The following is a 20,686-nucleotide window of genomic DNA, read 5'->3' as shown; positions in this document are numbered from 1 at the left end:
GAAGAAAGTAGGGGTCAATATTCAACATTATATAAGAAAAGAATTTTCAAACCAGAATTTCATATCCAGCCAAACTAAGCTTCATAAGTGAAGGAGAAAATCTTTCACAGACAAACAAATGCTGAGAGATTTTGTCACCACCAGGCCTGCCTTACAAGAGCTCCTGAAGAAAGCACTAAACATGGAAAGGAACAACCAGTAAAAGCCACTGCAAAAACATGCCAAATTGTAAAGACCATCAATGCTAGGAGAAAACTGTATCAATTAATGGGCAAAATAACCAGCTAAAATCATAATGACAGGATCAAATTCACACATAACAATATTAACCTTAAATATAAATGGGCTAAATGCCTCAATTGTAAGACACAGAGGGGCAAATTAGATAAAAAGTCAAGACCTATCAGTGTGCTGTATTCAGGAGACCCATCTCATGTGCAGAGACACACATAGACTCAAAATAAAGGGATGGAAGAAAATTTACCAAGCAAATGGAAACCGAAAAAAAAGCAGGGGCTGCAATCCTAGTCTCTGATAAAACAGATTTTAAGGCTGGGTGCAGTGGCTCACACCGGTAATCCCAGAACTTTGGGATTCCAAGGCCGGTAGATCAAGAGATCAGGAGATCGAGACCATCCTGACTAACGCAGTGAAGCACCGTCTCTACTAAAAATACAAAAAATTAGCCAGGCATAGTGGTGGGCGCCTGTAGTCCCAGCTACTCGGGAGGCTGAGGCAGGAGAATGGCATGAACCCAGGAGGCAGAGCTTGCAGTGAGCTGAGATCACGCAACTGCACTCCATCCTGGGCAACAGAGAAAGACTCCATCTCAAAAAAAAAAAAAAAAAAAACAAAAAAAAAAAAACAAAAAAAACAGATTTTAAACCAACAAAGATTCAAAGAGACAAAGAAGGCCATTGCATAATGGTAAAGGGATCCATTCAACAAGAGGACCTAACTATCCTAAATATATATGCACTCAACACAGGGGCAACCAGATTCATAAGGCAAATCCTTATAGACCTACAAAGAAACTTAGACTCCCACACAATAATAATGGGAGACTTTAACACCCCCCGTCAATATTAGAAAGATCAACGAGACAGAACGTTCAGAAGGATATCCAGGACTTGAACTCAGCTCTTCACCAAGCAGACTTAATAGACATCTACAGAATTCTACAACCCAAATCAACACAATATATGTTCTTCTCACCACCATATCGCACTTATTCCAAAACTGACCATACAGTTGGAAGTAAAGCACTCCTCAGCAAATGTAAAAGAATAGAAATCACAATGCACAATGCACAGTCTCTCAGACCACAATGCAATCAAATTAGAACTCAAGATTAAGAAACTCACTCAAAATTACACAGCTACATGGAAACTGAACAACCTGCTCCTGAATGACTACTGGGTACAAAACGAAATGAAGGCAGAAATAAAGATGTGCTTTGAAACCAATGAGAACAAAGACACAATGTACCAGAATCTCTGGGACACATTTAAAGCACTTCGTAGAGGAAAATTTATAGCACTAAATGCCCACAAGATAAAGCAGGAAAGCTCTAAAATCAACACCCTAACATCACGATTAAAAGAACTCGAGAAGCAAGAGGAAACACATTCAAAAGCTAGCAGAAGGCAAGAAATAACTAAGATCAGAGCAGAAGTGAAGGAGATACAGACACAAAAAAACCTTCAAAAAATCAATGAATCCAGGAGCTGTTTTTTTGGAAAAATCAACAAAATAGATAGACTGCTAGCCAGACTAATAAAGAAGAAAAGAGAGAAGGGTCAAATAGATGCAATAAAAAATGATAAAGGGGATATCACCGCTGATCCCACAAATAAAACCTACCATCAGAGAATACTATAAACACCTTTATGCAAATAAACTAGAAAACCTAGAAATTGATAAATTCCTGGACACATGCACCCTCCCAAGACTAAATCAGGAAGAAGTTGAGTCTCTGAATAGACCAATAACAGGCTCAGAAATTGAGGCAATAATTAATACGCTACCAATCAAAAAAGTCCAGTACCAGATAGATTCACAGCCAATTTCTACCAGAGGTACAAAGAGAAATGGCATCATTCCTTCTGAAACTATTCCAATCAATAGAAAAAGAGAGAATCTTCCCTAACTCATTTTATGAAGCCAGCATCATCCTGATACCAAAGGCTGGCAGACATACAACAAAAAAAAGGAGAATTTTAGACCAATATCCCTGATGAACAACAATGCAAACATCCCGAATAAAAAACTGGCAAACCAAATCCAGCAGCACATCAAAAAGCTTATCCACCACAATCAAGACGGCTTCATCCCTGGGATGCAAGGCTGGTTCAACATACACAAATCAATAAATGTAATCCATCAAATAAACAGAACCAAAGACAAAAACCACATTATTATCTCAATGGATGCAGAAAAGGCCTCAACAAAATTCAACAGCCCTTCATGCAAAAAACTGTCAATAAGCTAGGTATTGTTGGAACATATCACAAAATAATAAGAGCTATCTATGACAAACCCACAGCCAATATCAACTGGAAACATTCCTTTTGAAAACTGGCACAAGACAGGGATGCCCTCTCTCACCACTCCCATTCAACATAGTGTTGGAAGTTCTGGACAGAGCAATCAGGCAAGAGAAAGAAATAATGGGTATTCAATTAGGAAAAGAGGAAGTCAAATTGTCACTGTTTGCAGGTGACATGATTGTATATTTAGAAATCTCCATCATCTCAGCCCAAAATCTCCGTAAGCTGATAAACAACTTCAACAGTCTCAGAATTAAAAAAAATCAAATGTGCAAAAATCACAAAGCACTCCTATACACTAGTAACAGACAAACAGAGAGCCAAATCATTAGAGATCTTCCAGTCACAATTACTTCAAAGAGAATAAAATGCCTAGGAATCCAACTTACGAGAGATGTGAAGGACCTCCTCAAGGAGAACTACAAACCACTGCTCAAGGAAATAAGCACGGACACAAACAAATGGAAAACATTCCATGCTCATAGATAGGAATAATCAGTATCATACGAATGGCCATACTGCCCAAGGTAATTTATAGATTCAATGTCATCCCCAACAAGCTACCAATGACTTTCTTCACACAATTGTAAAAAACTACTTTAAAGTTCATATGGAATCAAAAAAGAGCCCGCATTGCCAAGACAATCCTAAGCAAAAAGAACAAAGCTCGAAGCATCATGCTACCTGATGTCAAACTATACTACAAGGCTACAGTAACCAGAACAGCATGGTATGGGTACCAAAACAGATATATAGGCCAATGGAACAGAACAGAGGCCTTAGAAATAACATCACACATCTACAACCATCTGATATTTGACAAATCAGACAAAAACAAGAAATGGGGAAAGGATTCCCTGTTTAATAAATGGCGATGGGAAAACTGGCTAGACATATAGAGAAAGCTGAAACTGGATCCCTTCCTTACAACTTATATAAAAATTAATTCAAAATGGAGTAAAGACTTAAATGTTAGACCTAAAACCATAAAAACCCTAGAAGAAAATCTAGGCAATACCACTCAGGACATAGGCATGGGCAAGGACTTTATGATTAAAACACAAAAAGCAATGGCAACAAAAGCCAAAATTGACAAGTGGGACCTAATTAAACTAAAAAGCTTCTGCACAGCAAAAGAAGCTACCATCAGAGTGAACAGGCAACCTACAGAATGGTAGAAAATTTTTGCAACCTACCCATCTGACAAAGGGCTAATATACAGAATCTACAAAGAACTTAAACAAATTAACAAGAAAAAAACAAATAATCCCATCAAAAAGTAGGCGAAGGATATGAACACACACTTCTCAAAAGAAGACATTTATGCAGCCAACAGACACATGAAAAAACGCTCATCATCACTGGCCATCAGAGAAATGCAAATCAAAACCACAATGAGATACTATCACACAGCAGTTAGAATAGTGATCACAATTGCTAAAAAGGCAGTAAACAACAGATGCTGGAGAGGGAGTGGAGAAATAGGAACTCTTTTACACTGTTGGTGGGACTGTAAACTAGTTCAACCCTTGTGGAAGACAGTGTGGCGATTCCTCAGGGATCTAGAACCAGAAATACCATTTGACCCAGCAATCCCATCACTGGATATATACCCAAAGGATTATAAATCATGCTGCTATAAAGACACATGTGCACATGTTTATTCAGCACTATTCACAATAGCAAAGAGTTGCAACTAACCCATATGTCCATCAATGATAGACTGGATTAAGAAAATATGGCACATATACACCATGGAATATTATGCAGCCATAAAAAAGATGAGTTCATGTCCTTTGCAAGGACATGGATATAGCTGGAAACCATCACTCTGAGCAATCTATCACAAGGACAGAAAACCAAACACCACATGTTCTCACTCATAGGTGGGAATTGATCTATGAGAACACTTGGACACAGGGTGGGGAAAATCACATCCCAGGCCCTGTCATGCAATGGGGGACAGGGGGAGGTATAGCATTAGGAGAAATACCTAATGTAAATGACAAGTTAATGGGTGCAGCAAACCAAGATGGCACACGTATACCTATGTAACAAACCTGCATGTTATGCAAACGTACTCTAGAACTTGAAGTATAATTTTTTTAAAAGTTGTCTTTTAAATTAGATAGGAGGAAAAAAAAAGAATTACAAACAAAAAATACATTATCTTGACTTTGAAATTTACCTACATAGTTATCTTTATTAGTGTTCTTTATTTCTTCATGTGGATTCAAGTCATTATCTAGTGTCCTTTCATTTCGTTGTTTCTTGTAAGGCATGCCTGCTACCAACAAATTCTCTGTTTATCTAGGAATGTCTTAATATCATCTTTATTTTAAAAACATATTATTGTTTTGCTTTAAATAGAATTCTTGCATAAAATCCTTTTCCTTTCAGCAAGTTAAATATATAATCCCACTGCCTTCTGGTTTCATCGTTTCTGATGAAAAATCAGTTGTTAAACTTATTGAGGATCCTTGTTACATGATGAGTAATTTTTCTCTTCTTACTTTTAAGACTCTTTCTTTGTCTTTGGTTTTTGACTATGATATATCTAGGTGTGGATCTCCTTGAATTTATCCTATCTGAGGCTTATTAAGCTTCTTAAATATATGAATTTATGGTTTTCTTCAAATTTTAGTACGCCCTATATGTTGATGGCTGTTGTGATACCATGGTTCTTGTCTTCTTAATCTAAAAGAATTTAAACAGGAGACACACAGCAAAATACATGCAGTATACAGTGATTTACTGCAAAGGAAAAAGAATATTCTGAAAGTTAAGTGAAGAATAGACATTACACCCTGAGAGAGAAAGTGAGTTCAGGCTGGGCTGCTCATAAGGGTGAGACAGCAAAGCCTGGCTCTAGGAAGATTCTTTTTATGGCAGTCTTACTTGATTATTTATAAAGAGGTAGGAAGAGATGTTTCTAGTAAGAATGTTCTTGGTGGTCCTCTGGGTGCATATGCATAGTAGCTGTACATACTTGTTCATGCATCACATTTCTTAACAACATCTTAAATCTCCATCCAAGGGTGTGTTTTTCACTATTATAATGAACAGTGGGTCAGTCTAAGGACAGGTAAAATCAAAATGCACATGTTCTCTACAGGGGAAATTTTACACTGAAGATAGCTTTGCTTGAATCCACTCAGTTACAATGCAAATGCCAAGGCTTATTGTGTTGACTGCATGGTCACCACAGTTGCTGTGTCCCAAGGACATAGTCACTACCTCTACTACCTATCCTGCCTCTTATATACAAGACATAACATCTGTAAAAACAGGTAGTTCTACTTCTTTCTTTGCAATCTGGATGCCTTTTATTTACCTAATTTTCTGCCTAAAACTATTATTTCTTCAAATACTCTTTCTTTTTTTCTCTCCTCTTCTTCTGGAATTCCCATTATGTGTATGTTGTTACATTTGATGGTGTCCACAGAGTCCTAGACTCTTTTTCTTTATTCTTTCTTTTACACAGACTGGATAATCTCAGTTAACTTATCTTGAAGTTCACTTATTCTTTATTTTGACAGCTCAAATCTGCTGTTGAGCCCTTCTGGTGAATTTTTTATTTCAGTTATATTTTTCAACTCCAGAATTTCTATTTGTTTCTTATTTATAATTTTTACCTCTTTATCAATATTCTCTGTTTGATGAGACATCATTCTCATACTTTCTTTTAGTTGGCTAGACATGGTTTATTTTTTAAATTTTCTTTCTAACTGTGTTCTTTAAATAGCTAATTTAAACCTTTAATAAATACAATGTCTGGGCTTCCTCAAAGATAATTTCTATTGACTGACTTTTTTCCCTATGTATGAGTTATACTTTATTGTTTCTTTGTATGTCTCATCATTTTTTCTAGAAAACTGGACATTTAAGTAATATAATTCTGAAAATCAGATCACTCCCTCTTAGAATTTGTCTTTGCTCTGTTTTTATTTTTGCTGCAATGTGTTTATTTAAGGACCTTCTTGAGCTAATTCTGTCAATTAGTCTGTATTCTAATTCTATTTGTACTATTAGCTGTGTGTAGCCATTGGAGTCTTTGCCCAGTTAGCTTAATGGTCATATTATCATTGGACAAAGATTTCTTTAAATGCCTAGAACCAATAAGTCTCCTAAACTTTGTGAGGATCTCACTGTACATGCTGGGTCACATCTTTAATACTCAGGCAAGTAGTTTACAACTCTGTCTCAGTCTTTACTTCCTGCTTGCATATAGCCTCAAAGTCAGCTGAAGGTGAGTTTAAAGCTTTCTCAGGTCTTTCCTGGGCAGGTGCACAGTCCTAAACATGTGCAAAGTGCTACATATGTGTTTGTCTTTCTATATTCCTAGAAATATGTTGAAGCCTTTCCAAGTGCCCTATGTACATCTCATTCCTTAGATTTTTCTTTTAAATTAATTGGGTGGGTTTTTGCTTGCCCCAACTGCTATCACCACCTTAGATAGCTGCAATGTTTAATTATGGCCACTGATTGCTTTAGATAAATGCCCATTGGGAAAAGACTGTTTGCACTGGGCCAACTTTCAGTCAGGTTAAATAAAGACAAGCGTTGTGAATGGATTTTCTAAGGAATTTTCAGGCAGGTCAAAAAATGGCAGTTAGATGAATATTGGGTTTGGAGGAGTTCCTATCCTATTCTATGTTTCAGAAGCTGCTACAGTTTTTACCATAAGTGTGAGGCTACTCATCTTTAAGGGTACCACTGAACTGGCAAGAAAGGTATAGGACTAGGGGCAAGTTAAACTCCACAAAGTTTGCTGTCCTTTCAAAGATTCAGACATTTCTTGAGTAAATACTCCCTGGGTTATTGTAAACATTTGGTTAATTTTCAGCATTTTGATAAAATTGATTTTTACTATTTTTGGCAGCAATCTCTGCTTTTATGGAGGAGAGGATATTTTAAAGTCCTTACTCCATTCCTGATGCTTTCACTTCCTCCCATCATTTTTAAGTATACTTTTTTTGTGGGTTTAACATCTGACTTAATATGTACCTGGTTATACATCATTTCTTATCCTATGACTAAAAAGCTATCAGGATCAAACTGAATGGACAAACACTCTATACAGATCAATAAAAGAATCCATCTGATAGCACTCTCCACTCTGTAGACCATGAAAGGTGTCATGTTTCATTATCAGAGTCACACAGCAAATAGTCATGTAGCAAGCAACTTCTCCCAGGCCAGAAAACCTGGCTTATTCATTACTCTCTTATTACTGCTTGATTCTTTTTAAAAATATATTTTTTAAATTTTTTAGCATAAAGTTAAAATATTAAATACACCCCTACGGCGAATGACAAAAAAGCAAGGGTTTACTGCCCAACTCTTTGGCGTGAACCACATTCAACAATTTATGTCTTGAGTTCTTCAAAGGATTATCTCTATTTTAAATAACATGTTTATACTATGAATTCCTCATTTATCAAATCTAGATATCATTTATTTCCTTATTGCTATGATAGATGAAGATTTATTTCATTATTCAACTCTAAACCTAAAAAAGGTTGATGCTTACTTTATTATTTTCAGTTTTTCTATTGGTTACCTTTATAAGTTTAGATCATTAATACAGTATATTATTTTTCCACCAACTAGAGATGGAGTATCTTTATTCCCCATATATGTAAGATAAAGATCTTAATAATCCTACCATCCCTACATGTTTCTTTCCACTTTCTCTTTCGCTACCTCAATCAGGATGCTTTTCCATCATCAAGTTTGAGAATGTATACATTCCAGTCTAAAACATTTATGTTTTGCATCTAATCTATGGGTTAACTCTAAATGTTGAAAATCAATACACAATATTTCCTTTATTATTACTCTGTTGTTCAAGGCATAGCTAAGTGGTAAGCTATGGTAAAAATTTTCTTCCTTGGCATTGAAATATAACTCTCTCTGTGCCAATTAAAGAGCAGTGTTTCTAATGATAAGGTCAAATGAGTCTTCTGTCTTTTCTTCTCCCTCCCCCATCCCCACTAATTGCTCAAACTCTGGCATATTTGAGTTTGCTACTCGTGTGATGTAACTTTCTTGTACATCTTTAAAAAATCAATTTTGCCTTTTATTAAGATTCTGATGGCCTTACTTAAACTGTGAGCCCCATAGTCAGTTCTTAGTAAATATTTATTGAAATTAAATTACTTGGAATTATCAGTCTATCCCCACTAATAAATACAATGTTAAAATATTGTCATTTCCCAGGGATTTTATAAATAGTTACTGGCAAAAGAAGAAAAAAAATATAAGCCCCTTTAGGATAAATTCCAACCCAATCTTTAGCAGTACTAAGTTTGCTCAAAATTTTTGAGGGCAATATTAATATTATTCTGTGAAGCATGGCTTCCAGAAATCACAAGGACTACTTAGTAATTGCTCTCCAAAATGGAAATAAGTATTACATTTTTTCATAATTGTGCTAAAATTACCTGTCAAGTTCAAAATAAAAAGTATCTGGCTTCATTTAAAAAGTTTACCTAAGGCGTTTGTTCCCAAAGAGTGTGCAAATAATGAAGAATTGCAATACTCAAATCTAGAGAAAGAAACAAGAACCCATGAGCAAAATATTGACAGTGATAAAAAGAAACACCATTGGGAGAAATAAGCAGCCTTATTTATCAAGACAGTGAATGATTTTCAGCAGCCTTCTAAGCCAAACTTTATAAAGCCACCCACAGCCTTTCCTATTTGAATATGTACCCCTGCCCAGACCCATGGTGTATGGATTCTAATTTGGTGTCTTCACAGTCCTGTTGAAGAGGTTACTGTTAAAGCACACAAAAGGGGAAACCAGGGTAATCTTTGTGGAGGAAGTATTTTTCTGAGCTGAACTTTTAAAGATCTGGTTCAAATTAACCAGATAATAGAAGGTAAAAGAATGTTCTAGATAGAGAAATTAGAATGTGAGGATACTTGGAAACCAGTAACTGCACAATAATTTCAGAGACACAGTGGATTAGGGATAGAACGGAAAAAGTAACAACAGTTGAGTTGAAAGTAGTCTGTCCCAAAGGGTATTCATAAGAATTATTAATCCCCTGAAATGCTCCATGACAAAAACTTTCAATGATTAAATATGTAATATGATTGGGAAACACAGATTATACTAACCTTTTAGAATACTGAAGGTTCTAGGAAAGCCTATGGTATCTAACTAAGCCAGCGTGACCTTTTTTGACTAGTATTTACCAAACTCAATATAAAATCCTATTAACAGCTCATGGAGTTAGTATTTTAGGAAATACATGTAGAGAAAATCAAGGATTAGATATAGTTGCTGGATCAAAAACTGCCTCATGTAAAGAGCTTTATTTCTCATCCTGCATGTTATTGGAACAGTGTAGAATTCCAAATACAGTAAAAACTTGAAGGTGTTACTATGGTATGGTAATGTAAGCATGGGGTTATTAGGGTTTAAACAGATTTTTAAAAATTATGTCACTGAATCCACTAGGCCATTTGCTCAGGGCCCATAGTTTCTTCATCTCTGCATATACACATTCTTAGCCCAAGGGTTTGTATGCAGTAGAGTCTCCATAAGTTGAAGAGTGATTGAGTGTACTAGGAAGCTTCTGAAATGGTGCCCCAGGATCCTTGCCCTCCTGGTATCCAGGACCTTTGTGTAGTCTCCCCTCGAGTATTGGATAGATCTAGTGACTTACTTCTAACAAACAGAATATAGCATAGGATGTTGCTACTGTGACTGGGTTACAGAAGATTGTGACTGTCATCTTACTTTTCTCTCTCTCGCTGGTATTCACTCTTGCCCTCTTGCTTGCTTGCTACAATGTTGTAAGATGTCTTAAAGTATAAACAACAACAAAAAAAGATGTCTGTGGAGCAGTCCATATGGCAAGGAGCTCTGAGACATCACAATCCAACAAGCCAACTCATGAAGAAATGAAACCTCAGTGTAACAGCAGACCACAAGGAATTAAATCCTACTAACAACCTACTAACAACCATGTGATTGAATTTGGAAGTGGATTATTCCCAGTCAAGCTTTGAAATGACTGCAGCTTTGTAAGAGATAGAATCTAGATGATTGTGCCAAATTTGTGATCTACAGAAATTGTAAGATAACGAATGTATATTTTTGAGCTGCTAAATGTTTATGAAATTTGTTAAGAAGTGATAGATAACTAGTAAAGTAAATGATACAATAAATCTCATTTTCCATCTTATGTACTTGATATTCATCAAATATGCCTTTTTCTTTTATTCATAAATTACACAATAACTGTGTGATGGCGTGATTAGCTTCCTTTTCTACCTTTTCCTGTAAAATGTTTTGCTCTTTCTTATGTGATGTTGCTATTTTTTACATTAAAGAAGTGAAATAGTTTTTCCTATCCCTTAACATCGGGTTTAGCTTGGTACCTTGCTCTGGCTAATAGAACAAGGCAGAAGTAACAGAGTGTCAGTCACAAGCCTAGGTTTAGGAAGCTTGTAGGGTTGAGTGAAACATTTAACTTTCTCAATCAAATTTCCTTGCATTTCTGCCACTGCCATGAGAGAATGTGTTCAAACTAGTCTTCTTTTTGCAAAGGACAATGAGAGGCCTGGATCTGAGCCACCTGGTCAAGCCAAGCCTCAATGTGCTGCTGCCAGACTATCCATCAGATCATGAACCAAATAGTTGCTCCTTGATGTGTGCTCCTGATACTTTGGATTTTTTTTTTTTGCTTTTTGGGCATTACTGTGCCCATCATTTACTGCTAATATGCTGTGTTCAGAAAAGGGGGATGGGAAACTTCCTGGTGAAAAACTGGTCTGATAAAGAAAACCCTGAGTCCAAACATTAGATCAAAGGGAAAGTATATAGCTGCATTTTCAGGCAATGTCAGTAATTGGACCAGTGTTTCTAAAATCTAGGATTCCCAGATCTTGTTATTAGTAACTCGCTAACACCCTCAACATATTATGGGAAAGAAAGTGGATTTCAGCTAATCATTTATCTTAATGAGTTATAGAGATGAATGAAGCCATTAAAAAGAAAATCCCCTTCTTCCTTAGATAAAATTACTTTTTCTAGAGTTTCTGTGGGTCTGGCTAGTATTAATAGGGAACAAATTTTACTTAGTTTTCCCTTTCCCATTACCATGGTTCATAAATTTGATACTTTGGAGGAACTCATTAGCTCCTTCAGATTATAATTTGCTGGAAGCCATGAAGTTTAGAGTGAGTTTAATTCTAACAGATAAGTTATATTTTTTATTAAATGTGTGGACATGGGGAGGAGAAAATGGTCAGTTAAAAAGAAATTTAGTCTATGAATATTTTATACATAGTCTAAGAAATTTCAGTCTTTGGTGGACTGAATTATGTTGGAACCAAAGACTCCTGCTTGAGGATGATTGCCTTTAAGTTGTTAAAAATTATTATGGTTTGTATGTCATTGTTTTTCCTTTCAATTTTTACCCAGTTATGTTTGTTTTTTTTAAATGACCTTCCAATAAGACAGCATTTCTTATTGCTCTGCTCAAATTGCCAAATCCCTTCCTAAGACAGCTGAACCATCCTAAAACATTTTGTACAGTAAAACGGAGCCTTTCTGGTTGTTTTTACCCTGGCCAAATGCATCTTCATAAGCTATATGTTCTTCAAATTTCTGTAGTACTGATAGTAGAATATTTTAAAATTCACAAAATTGGGAAAAATATTTACCGTTCAAATAACATGACAAATTAAACCAGATTTAATGATGATGTAGAAAAACCATTTCCTTGAAATACTAGTCTAGGCTTTAATTGCTGTAATTATCCCTCAGCAGGGGGATGGTATAGATTTCCCAGCTGTACCAGCTGCATGGCATGCTGGGACTAAGGGGAAGAACAAACTGAGGGACTGATGGGGTTTCTGGAGTAATCAAAAATGCAGCTCTCAGGAAGGAAATGATCCAAAGAAGTCCAATTTTCAACAGAGACAAAGTAAAACCAAGCTGGATTTCTCACTGAGGAAAAATAAGAATGGAATACGCCATTCAAGAATGCATGGTAGAGATGTTATCAATGCCAGTTGCCAGGTTGGGCCTTTCCAAGTGTTCCATTAACGCAGGACACAGAAAAGAAAAAGTGTGAGTCAGACTCCAAGTGTGATAGGATAACCTTATGAAGAATTAGCTCCTGTGTCTCATATATTTCATTCCCTTTAGGGGTGACCTTACCATCCCCTTCAAACAGTGAGGAGTAAGAAATTCTCAGATGAGACCAAATAACAATACATCCAATGTTTTGTCTTTAAATATTTAAAAACTAGTGCAAGTAGATGCTCAAAATGCATGTAACAGACACATAATCAGACAGAATGAGTCCTTGCCCCCAACTATTTAAGCTGAGGATTACAACAAGAGAGAAGAAATTTCAGAAGTTGGTGCATCTACCTGCCCCAATCTCTCTCCCTAAGTCCTAGAGGTGATGGAAGGAAGAAGTGATAGAATATTCTAGATATGTTTGAGGAATAAGAGAGCTAATAGAACTGTACCTCACACTCCTTTTTAAAACATGATAAGTGGGCTGCCTTAATAATATCCCTCATATAACAGTGACAAGGAATCCGTACGTCAGGGATGGCTGGGGGTGATGTCCATGGCAAAGGTGATGCCAGGGAAATCCTACCTGGCTTTTCCATGGGCCCACACACAGAACAGGTGAAAGTTCCTTATGCCCTTGAGAATAGCAAGTAGGAACAAACAAAGGCTAGCAGAAGTTCTCTCTTACATTCTCCCCTCCCCCAAGAAAAATAATTTCCTGGGAGTGGGAAGGAGAAGTAAGCCAGGTGAGCAGTGCAGACTTGATGATTAGAAGCCATGGAAGACTAAGCGTCTAAATCCTCTACAGGATAATTTTTGTCTCTCAGTCAACACCTTATACAAGAGTCAAGCCTGAGAAGAAGACTTGGTGGCTTCTTAATGGTGCAGGAGGCCAGCAGAAGGAGAGAGACGGAGATCAAAGAAGAGGAAACCTGTTTCCACCAACAGCTGAGTAGCCTTTTGTTAAACCTCATGGAGCTATAGGCAAAGGCCAAATCATTAAGGACTCTATAAGTCAGGTTGATGAGTTTTAACTTTAATTTTATACTTTAACTTTTTACTCTTGGGCAATGGAAGCCTTTGGATGTATATTAGTCCATTCTCATGCTTCTGTGAAGAAACAGCTGAGACTGGGTAATTTATTTAAAAATATATATAAATAAAATAATAAATAGAGGTTTAATTGACTCACAGTTCCACATGGCTGCAGAGGCCTTAGGAGACTTACAATCATGGTAGAAAGCACTTCTTCGCAGGATGGCAGGAGAGAGAATGAGTGCCAGCAGGGCAAATACAAGATGCTTACAAAACCAACAAATTTCATGAGAACTCACTCACTATCACAAAAATTCACATACTACCACAAGAACTCACTCACTCTCACAAGCATGGGGGAAACCGTCCCCATGATTTAATTACCTCCAAGGGGTCCTGCCCTTGGCACAATGGGATTATTACAGTCCACGGCGAAATTTGGTTGGGAACATAGAGCCAAACACTCTCAGTTCCCACCGCCAGCCCCAGGTAAACACTAATCTACCTCCTGTCTCTACAGACTTGCTTTTTTGAATATTTCATATAAAAGAAAATATATAATATATAGTGTTTTTCTGTTTTGCTTCTTTTTCTTCACACAATATTTTTCAGTTTTATATATGTTTTAGCATGTATCCCTAGTCCATTATTTTTTATTGGCAAATAGTATTCCACTCCCTCCATGGAAATATCCATTCACCACTTAGTGGACTTTTGTTTTTCCAGTATTGAGTTTTCAGTATTGGACTATTTATAAATAATTCTGCTATGAACATTCATGTACAAATCTTTGCGTAGATTTGTGTTTTTGTTACTTTTAAGTAGTCTCCTAGGAGTGGAATAACTGGTCGTATTATAAATTTATGATAAACACGTTAACTTTTTAAGAAATTGACGAATAGTTTTCCAAAGTAGAGGCATCATTTTATATTCTACTCATGATGTATGAAGGTTTCAATATCTCTACATTACTGATAGCCATTCTAGTGGCTAAAAAGTCATCTCTTATTGGTGGTTTTGATTTGTACATTTCTAATGATGTGGAGCATCTTGTTATGTGTTTATTAGCAAATTGAGAATTTTTATTGGTGAAGTTTCTATTCAGATTTTCTTAATTGTGTTATTTATCTTATTATTGAGTTGTACAAGTTATTTATTATTCTGAATATTTGGCCTTTATCAGATAGTAATTCAAAAATATTTCCTCCCAGCCTGTGGCTTGTCTTTTCATTTTTTAACGATGTCTTTTAAAGCACAAAACTTTTACATTTTTATGAAGTTGGATTTATCACTTTTTTCTTTCTTGGATCTTTCTAGTGAAGCTTGATGTTTTTATTTAAAAAGAATTCCTCTCCAGTGATTTCTGCCTATATGTCATTGGCCATAACTCTGTCACAGAGCCAACATTAGTGGGAAGGGTGTCTGACACTAATAAAATTTGTCCCCAACAAAATCAAGTTCTGTTATAAGGAGAAAGTAGAAAAGGCATAATGGCTATTTGGTGAGCAGTTAGCATGGTCGGTCAGTTTTTTAAGCAACATGATCAAATTTTACTTTAGAAAGTATATTAATTTCTCTGTTGTCACAATAATGCTTTATAACGACAAACACAAAACTTATGTGGCAAACACAATAAATGTTTATTGTCCGTCTGTTCAGAGTCGGCTTAGCTTTCACATGCCTGGGAGTGGTGGGCTGTTGGCTAACCTAGGCCAGTTTCAGTGGGATATGGAGACTCTGCCCTGTTCCATAGGCCTCTCATTGTCCAGCAGGCTAGACTAGACTTGCACCTGTGGAGATGGCAGAGGTACAAGAGAACAAGGTAAAACAAAAGGTCCCTGGAGGTCTAGGCTAGGAAGCAATATTCCCTCACTTCTGCCACATTCTGATGTCTAAAGCAAGTCATAAAACCAGCCCAGATTAAGAAGAGGAAAAATAGGTTGATTTCCCTTTTTTTGTGAGGAGAATTGCAAAGTCTCATGGCAAATATATGTATACAGGGAGGAGTGAAGAACTGTGGCCATGAATGCAGTCAATCTAATGTACAAAAAACTGAGCTAGCCTAACGGTCAAAATACTAGCAAGCTTCCTATTACAATAACCAGGTGGGAAGATGGTGGCACGAGCTGAGATAGAACATGTGAAGATGAAGAAAAACAGACCAGCTTCAGAGACATTTAGGAGATAGTGATAAAGTATGGGGGGTTGATTAAATCATGTGGAAGGGGAGGAGAACAGAAACGGGAGAGGAGCAGTCAAGAATTTAGTATAATATTTCCTCTTTCCACTATTCAATGTTATTTAAGAGAATGACTAGAGGAAGAAAATAACATAGTAATATAAGAAACAGTATAACACACACTTGCAATTTACTTACCTTCAAAACCAACCCAGTTTTATTTTAGCATCAGTTTGATTTTACACTGATTTCTTAGGAGTGCTGCAAGATGGAATAACTTGTGACACATGTCTGTTACTGAGATCTAGTTTAATGGACCACTTTATTCTAAATGATATATTATGGGTTAGGTGAGAAGAAAAATGTTTTTCCAGAGCCACATGAATATGGCTTTCAGTCAATTCACCTTGATAATTCCCCAGAATAAATCAGTACTTAACAAAACCAAGCCAAATGTCTGTCAGTTTTAATGGGGAGTCACAAAGTTTCATGACAACAGTGACACAAAAGAGCTGAAGGGGCCTGTGAATCAAAAGTTGTAAGATGTGAATCAAATGATACAAGTTTGTACATCATCATAGATGCAGGCACAGACTTCACTGACAGTAAGAATTCCAAGTCTTATCATCATGAAATATGAGATCCCACAGGGTTCATGCAGTCTTCAGATGAAGAAGTTCCAGTTTGAAAATCAATGCTAGAAAGCAGATATTTTGCTGCGTCTTGATAACTGTGTTCTCCAGTGGAAATTTCAAATTACATTTTATGTGGGGGAAAAACTTTCAGTGGCTTGGAGCCCCTAACAAAAGCCACACTGATTTCAAGAACAGACTAGGAAGAGATGACAGCATGGCCTGGTAAACCTGTGTAAGGTGAGGGGCCTCAGCACAGTGAAGGATGTGCTATACCTGGAAGGAGGAGAGGGGCAATAATTCCTTCTCCAGAGAAACCCTAAACACTTCATCATGTGTCCCCAGAAAAGAAAGAAGCCAAAGTGAGAGGACAAATATGATACTGGTCTCCATGATGACTGACGTTTGCTTACTCACTGGCTCTTTCATACAAGTTGTTGTGAAACATTTCACTAATATCACTGACATCATGGATAGTGAGTTCTGAAGGGATATGAGGACACACAGATAAGAGGGACTCTGCCCTTCCTGTCTTCAGGTAAGAATGATAGCAAGCGCCTGTGAGAGCTGATCATGTAGCAGCCATTTTGCATACTTATTTTATTTACTCTTCTAAATAACCCAAAAATGTAGGCACTACAACTATTATTTACATGGCAGAGAAACAGATTCAAAAAGGCTATGTAGCCAAGCTCATGTGTCTGGAAAAGCTGTTCAAACAGGATCTGATCTCCTCCCACTCAGGCCCCAAATTTCTTGTTCTTAACCATGCCTAGCTTAGAGTCTAAAAGGGAAGACAGAACATGGACAAAATCAAGTATGATTGGGTTAGACATACTCATCCTCCTAATGCTTTCCACATGCCAGCATTATTCTAAACACTTTCCATGATTCTTCCTTTAATCCCTACAGCAATGCCACAAGGGTGTTGATAGTGCTATCTTTATTTTAAAGGTGGGGAAATTAGGGCATAGAGAAATTACATAATTCAACCAAGGTCACATCGCCAATAAATGACAGAGCTGAGATTTGAACCCAGGGAGACTGGCTGTAAAAGTTTATGCTATCAACACCACACTATGCTGTCTCTCTCAAAAGAAAAGACACAAGGCTAGAGGAGTGAGTGATTTTTTGAGGCTGAAAAGTAGAAAAGTACGTGGTAGAAAAGGAGTTAAATATTTGATGGAAGATAAAGATGTGTGCTGGGTTTTTTAAAAAAGGTGGATATGTGAGGAGAGGGTGAGGTTTAGGTGTAAGACATTCACCTGAATAGATTTCTCTCTGCCATCTTTTCTTTATTGTCTAGGGTCAGTATTATTTCCTTCATAGCGTTTTTGGTTTGTAATTACTTATTTACATATTTCCTTACTTCTTCAAAAAAAGACCATAAGGGCAGGAATGTGATGCTTTTCATCACCATATGCCCAGTGCCAGGCATGCAGAAGGCACTCAATGATCACTTGTGAAATGGAGGAAGGAGAAAGAAGAAAATTGGCAGTTGGGAAATGGGTAATGGGCTCATAATAGGTTCCACAGGAATTCAGAAAATATGGCCACAGTTAGTCAAGGTGAGTTTTATGTAGCAGGTGAAATTTGAGCCCACTAATAGTTTTTAAGATAGATAATATTGCATTAATACTGAGATTCACATATTTTCACATTTCATGTCTCTGAAATAGGAGCCCGTATTTTAAGCAATGTTATATTTGAACTTAATTGGCATTATTTTCTCTACCTTAGATGACAGAATAACAGTCTATTTTATAATTGATGACATCTTAGATTTAACAAAATAATAGAAATGATTTGTCTGACTTCCATAGATGGTACCTTCTGGGAAACGAATGGAGAAGATAGAGGCAGACTACCCAGCCTCTTGGAAACCAGTCGTATTCTCGAGTTGATACGAGAGGCAGGAGGAGCCATAGTGACTTTCTGAGCAGAGGAGTAACCTCATCAAAATGGTGCTTAAAAAAGAGGTAACTGGACTCAGCGTGAAACAATGACGAGATGGAAAAGAACAATATCAGTAAGGGCAGCCTGGAAGTGAGGAGGTGGAAAGAATCACGCCCTGAAGTCAAGGACAAGAGCCTCATTCACAGCTGTGTCACCAATTCTGTGACCTGAGATGTCATTTTACTCTTCTGGGTCTTGGTGTCTCTGTTAATAAAATGAAACAGTCAGAACAGAGCAACTCGCAGATGCTCCTGAATTTTAAAACTCGATGATTATTCCAGGTGTGAGGCAGCAGGACCCTGCTGTTGGCTGCACACAGGAATATGGAACTTGAGAGATGGACACAAGAAATATTTTGAAGGAGAAACAGTTTGTACAAAGGTGTGATGCTGGAGAAATGATGGAACAGAAACCAATGCAGTATGTCTGAAGAGGAGGAAGAAGATGTGGAAGGGCAGAAAAGGACCAGACTGTGTAAGGCCTTGGGAGCCACATTGAAAAGTCTGGACCTTATTCCAGAAACAATAGGGAGCCACTGAAGTTCATAAGCTAGCAGGACTGTAATCATCAAATATTCACTTAAGCAAAATGGTCATTTCGGTTGCATTACTGAGAGAAAATGTTAGAAGGACATGACCAGAAAGAAGCCCACCTGAAAACCATTATGAGGATCCAGTTGAAAAAAATGAAATAAAAAAGGCTCAAATTAGAGGGGCAGCCATAGGGACAGAGAGAACTAAAGTTTCAAGACAGTGCAACACATAATTAGCAGGATTTGACAAGTGATTTAATAGTGAGAGAGAAAAATAATAATAGCAGCTAATTCACAAAATGCCCACTGGTTTTATTGCCTTGCTTTCAGCTGCTCTGGGTTATCTTTAATTTTAATCTCAGATCACACCCTCCCCGCATCCATCTGCTAGCCCACCTGCCCTCGCACTCATGTCTTGGGACTCTGAATCCAATATCGTCATATTGGATACCAAACCACACCTCAGCAATCCCCCTTCCCAGTTGTCCCACTGTTCATTCCACCCCTTATTTCTCATTGCCCTCATTTCATCTAAATTCTCTTGATAAATCCAAAGATATAACAACTATCCCAACACTACCGTAGCAGACCCTGCATGCCCTGTCCTCAGCACTCACCGTCTTGGCCAATATCCACATCTTTCACTGAAAACGCTGCGATTCTGCATGAACACAAGTCCAGAAATCAGGGAATTAAAGCCTGATTAACACAGATTGGGTTCTCCAGGGAGCAGACTTTGAGATACAGTTCAGTGTGCAGGGTGTTTGTGAAAGAGTTCCCTTGGTATTGACACCCATGAAAGAGAATGGAAGGAAACAAGATAGGGCAGCGAGAAAAATCATGTTGTGTTCCAGGCCCCATGACAGTCTTGGCCAACCCTATTGGGAGCTCTCAAGTTAAGAATTGTCTCAGTTGGTCTGAAATGCCCAGGCCTTTATAAACCCACTTTAATCCATCTATGGAATGTGAGCTACCGGTGAGGGCATGAGCTTGACAAGGAGGTTCTCTTCAGCTGGGGCAATTACTGAGTGGACTGACATTTGAAAGTTGTCCTCTTACAGCAAACCCACTAGGTGGGCAACAGGTCCTTCCTTAAAGGGGAACCTGGGTGGTATCTCATATGTCCTCCACAATTCCTCAGCAGGCAAGCTTCAGTCAATGACACAGAAGAGTTGGATAATAAATAGCCCAGCATCTTCACCTCTTAGGGTTGGGGCTGGTGAGCAGATCACTCTAAGGCATGGTCTAGATCATGTACCAGAATACCCTATTTCCCAGGGTGATAGCGTGCTCAATATCTTACCACTTATTGGATTCCTTCCTTTCCCGGCCTCACGTCCCCACTCCCTGACTGTGCTTCCTAAATAAACTATGTGTATTCAAATCCTTTTCTCAGGTTTGTTTCTGAGAGAACCCAAACAAAAACACCCCCCAAACCTTCTTTACTCATCTGTTCTACATGATAAAAGCAAGCTATTTTTTAAAGGAATGACCTATATCTCTAGGTTATATGCCACCGTTTCATTGCAATTGATATTTTTTTTTCACTGAAACAGTTATTCAAGGTAGTGTGAATGACCTTGATACATGTTAATGCCTCAAAGATGTAGGCTGTTCACAGAAAATGCTGACTTCTTTAACTAACGTTCATTGTTTATCAGAAAGCTCAAACCATTTGACAAGCAAACATCCTTAGCATGTCTCTGACTTAATCAAAAGCAGGTCAGTGAAGCACATTCCCCAGTCATAAACTCA

At 37.4% G+C, this 20,686-nt stretch overlaps 1 pseudogene; it reads right to left on the bottom strand.

Annotated features, from left to right (window-relative positions):
• LOC129025700 (ribulose-phosphate 3-epimerase-like protein 1) overlaps nucleotides 1–20,686 on the bottom strand; it is a 51,100-nt pseudogene that overhangs the window by 19,404 nt on the left and 11,010 nt on the right.

The sequence above is a fragment of the Pongo pygmaeus genome, chromosome Y, assembly GCF_028885625.2.
Source record: "Pongo pygmaeus isolate AG05252 chromosome Y, NHGRI_mPonPyg2-v2.0_pri, whole genome shotgun sequence".
In the NCBI taxonomy this organism is placed as follows: domain Eukaryota; kingdom Metazoa; phylum Chordata; class Mammalia; order Primates; family Hominidae; genus Pongo; species Pongo pygmaeus.
Note: the sequence above shows the minus strand (reverse complement) of the source record. Positions and strands in the feature narration are given on the sequence as shown.